This window comes from Peromyscus californicus, unplaced genomic scaffold, assembly GCF_007827085.1.
Source record: "Peromyscus californicus insignis strain IS unplaced genomic scaffold, ASM782708v3 Scaffold_23__1_contigs__length_62951481, whole genome shotgun sequence".
NCBI lineage: Eukaryota > Metazoa > Chordata > Mammalia > Rodentia > Cricetidae > Peromyscus > Peromyscus californicus.
This window is the reverse complement of record NW_026294534.1, coordinates 3,970,707-3,975,000: the sequence shown is the minus strand read 5'-3', so window position 1 is coordinate 3,975,000 and position 4,294 is coordinate 3,970,707.

Genomic DNA, 4,294 nt, shown 5'->3' with positions numbered 1-4,294 from the left:
GCATTGAAACCACATGAACACTGCCAGAGACTCAGATTTTTAGGTCCCAAGCAGACCCAATCAGAAATTCTAGGAGTGAGACCCAGAAATCTATGGTTTCAACCATACTCTCCTGGTATCCCAGTTTTGATAGGCATTCAAAGTTTCAGATTCACAAGCAAAGAGATTGTTACCAACAAGAGAATTAATTGTGTGTGTTGGGGGGATGTAGAAATTAAGCAAAAGTTAACATAACTCAGTTGCTGCTGTCTGTTGTGCAGTTATAAACACAGATAACTTATCTGCCCTAATCAAAGAGCGAGGGTCTGGGAACAAGGATAAGCAGGTGAATTAAAGATAGAACAAGGCGTTGACATCCCACTTTGTCCAGCTCTTCATCCAAGACTGGCCTGAGACAGTTTCCTCAGCACCAAGATTATTTATTGACTACAAGCTAAAGCCATTTAATCATATCAGCCCAGCTGAAGGTCAGGCTTGCAGACCATGGGGCCTCCTTATCTAAACAACCGTGGTCGTGGCTCCTGGGTGATATCAGACAAGGAGCATTTTGAAGCTGCTAGGTGAAATGCTGACCAGAGTGCTGCTGCACTTTACATAAATGTCTGGATCCAAGATGCTAAACACAAAGACGTTATAGCAAAGAGCGTCTCAAGGGTCAAGCTGACAGAGAGTCACTGTCCTGTGTTGTATTTTTCACCCGGAAGAGCTGGAGGTCCTTCATCATCTCCACCACACTAACGGAATGATAGGGGCTCAGTATGTATGTTTCATGCATTCCTGTAATAGCAAATTGGTGTTATACTAACTTATCACAGAACATGACCATCCAGCTAGGATCAATGATTTGTGTTCTTTGAATTGTGGCTCAGTTGAAAGCCTTTGATCAAATAGCTATGTTTTCTTTGTTTCTTAAACAAAGCAATCAGCATACATGAGCTTTGATGCTATTGACCTTGGTCACCCCTTCCTTTTTGAGATTTCTCTCTTAGGTTCCAAATGAAAAAAAAATAATTACTGTTTACATGGGCTATTATTGTCACCCCTTCTGGTATGACATTATATCTGCTTTCAAAGAGGTCTGATTAAATGTTTCATTAAATATTTATAATTTTAAAAGGCATAAAAAGACATAAATACAGATGTGTATATCTATATTTATAATATGTATGCATAAATATATATATTGAATATATATTACATCTGTCAACACTAAGATTCTAATCATCTCAGTGGTGATATAGTACTGTGTAGCAAGCATATACAATTGCCAGATAGAGCCTCTCTGTCAACACTCTGGCTAACAACGCCGACAGGCTCAAGAGAGGGGATGTGTGTGATAATGGAGGCAAACACTCCACATGATACCAGGAGAAGAGCAAGACCAATGCAACAAAGCCTTCTTCCAAACACAGAAAGAAATAATAATGTTTATCATTGTTTGATGCAGTAACTAATATATGAACAAACCTTTAAACAACATCCCAAGGATGTGGTCTAGATCCATAAGTAGAGATTATATACAAAATTAGTATATAAAATCAGTCCTCCTAAGACATCTTCATTTCTCTAGGGCAAACCCAGTTTCGGCCAAAATTCAGGAAAGCTTGTCTGGTCTTTAAAAGTGTAAATGTTCAGGACTGTAGAGATGATTCAATGGTTAGGGGTCAGAACTGCTCTTCCAGAGGGCCCCATTTCATCTGTCAGTACCCACTTTGGATGGCTCTTGACCACCTGTAATTCCAGCTCTGGGGGATCCAAATTCCTATTACGGCCTCCATGGGTACCCCCTCCACACACACACATAACAGATAGTCACAGAGATACACGCACAGATAAATAAAAATAAATAAATCCTTTAAAGCTGTGAATGTTCCGTAAGGCTTTGAGGCAGATGGGAGAAAGGACTGTCAATCACAGCATCTTAGTGGAAGCAGCCAGGTACTGATGCAGCTGCAGCAGAAGGTGTTCTTGTAAGTGTTGGTGAGAAAGCTTCTATGTGTGTACTACACAGAAACTTTCCCCTCAGATCAAAATAACAAAAGAGAAGGAGCTGGAAAGATGGCTCAGCAGAATATACTGCACTTACAAAGGACCCAAGTTCAGCCCCCAGCACCTGTATTAGGCAACTCATAACAGTCTATTACATCAGTTCCAAGGTATCCAATGGCTCTGATACCCTCAGCATGTACACACACATGGGTAATTACACCTTTGAATCTAAACGGCAAATCTTAGAACTAAGAAAGAAAAACAAAATGCTTAAGATGTGCACTGGCTCAATTTATATGGGAAAATAACTCAGAGAAACAATTTGCTGATTTTATCATTCAGGTAGCAATGGCTATTGGGGATTTCTGTTTCTTACTCAAAAATTAAATACCCAATAATGTATGAAGCAAGCCTCTAGCTTCCTTTACAGATTTCCCCCCTGAATTTCTAATTACAAATGCACACCTCTTCCAAAACAGAGAGAATGTTCAGAAGTCTCAAGTCCTGTCTTCACTGGATAGCTCATTTTGAGTCCGTGAGATCTCATCTGCTTGACAAGTCATGTTAACAGCTTTACAAATGTACGAGTCAGTACAAGACTCGGTATATGACATGGAAGCAAAGGATCTCTATTTTATGAAATATTCTAACATTTGTAAAAACTTGAAACTAAAAATGCTACCAGTGAGCAAAGGAAAGTGTCTGTCCAGTATTGGCCCTGACATGGAAGAAAGCTCTTTTCTTGAGTATTCTGCTGGGGTAGGTTGCTGTTATTTATTTTGTAAAGCCCCACAGAGCAGTGCTTTGATGGTAAAAGTTTATGCACATTTCTATAGCCTTATTTTCACAGTAACTGTTCACAGACTACTGAGATAGTCTGATTAAAAATGCTCTTGTGGCTGAATCCCTTGCCTCTCATCCCTTATGTGCATTCTGGGTAGTGAACTATTTTATTTTTGTTCAAGAAAGAATTTGAATCTGAAAACCAAGGCAAAACATCAAATGTCACATCGTAAAATATGGCATGAAATGCTAAAATTAAGATATGAAATCATCTCATCCAAGGCTTTCAAGGAAATATGTAGGAAAACAGCTTGTGTGCCAGTGTACAGAGCAGAGGATGCAGGACCCTGCATGTGGACAGTGGCAGTCGAGCTGAGTGGTTCCCAGCACCCTGGCCCTGCTGAGTGGAGCCAGGCTCACAGGCCCAGAATCCTTGAGTCAATTTGAATCTCCTGGAAGACTCAAGATGAAGAACATAGAGAAGATGAAATCAGGACTGAGAACTTTGGGCATGTGTGTGGAAAAACAGAAAAATTAGTCAGAGGTAACCAGTTCTCAGTGTGGGCAGCAGCAAGAGCCACAAAGAGGAAATTGCATCTAACGGCTCATGAGTAGTGTGTCAGAGGGGTGGCAGCCTGGGAGGAGACAACCCAACTCTCTCCATGTTTATTCCCCTTTTAACCAGTTTGGCTGGTTAAAGGTAACTGCCAGACACCTTAAAGAATTAGCTAGTCTTTCTAGAACCTGTCCATGAAAAGCCCAGCATCGGATCCCTGAGTGAATCTTACTGCAGTCCTTGTATCGTTCCCCACCTGGCTTTGCTACCACCTCTGGAATGGTTAGTAGCTGTTAAACTCATGCTTCCTAAAAGCACAGCTAACCCAAGAGACTGCTGAAACCTGTGTGCTCAACCAGGGTCAGGATGAATCTGTGTCTCCAACAATTTCCAGGCATTGTCAATGCTGACAAATGCACAGACCATATCTTTAGTGCCTAAGTACTAAGATGCTCTCTTTACATTTGTATTACAGATAAAGTCATTGAATGGAGGCAGAAACAGAGATACTATGCATGAAAGTGGAATGAATATTCACTAAGAATCATAAGCAACCCTGACAGTTGTTGTGTCATTAAAAAAAAAGAGAGAACTAACATAAAAGTAGCATGGGGACTAGCTGGGCCAAGGTAGGGCAGCAGCAGCAGCAGAGAGAAAAGGATGAGTCAGGAAAACAGGTGAAAATGACCAAAATACCTTCTACATATGTATGAAAATATCATGATGAGACCCATTATATATAATTAATATATACTAATAAAAGACAAAAATCATGATAATAAGACCTTATATTTGTGTAGCATGTTGGAGTATGCCAAAAATCTTTCAGAGGCATTATCACTTTTGACATTTATAAAATAATCTTCCTACCTACCTGTCAATGGCATATACATTTATATATACAAAATGTGACATTATGTCATAGGCTATTCTTCTTGTAGGTTCCATCCAACATGACATAACTCA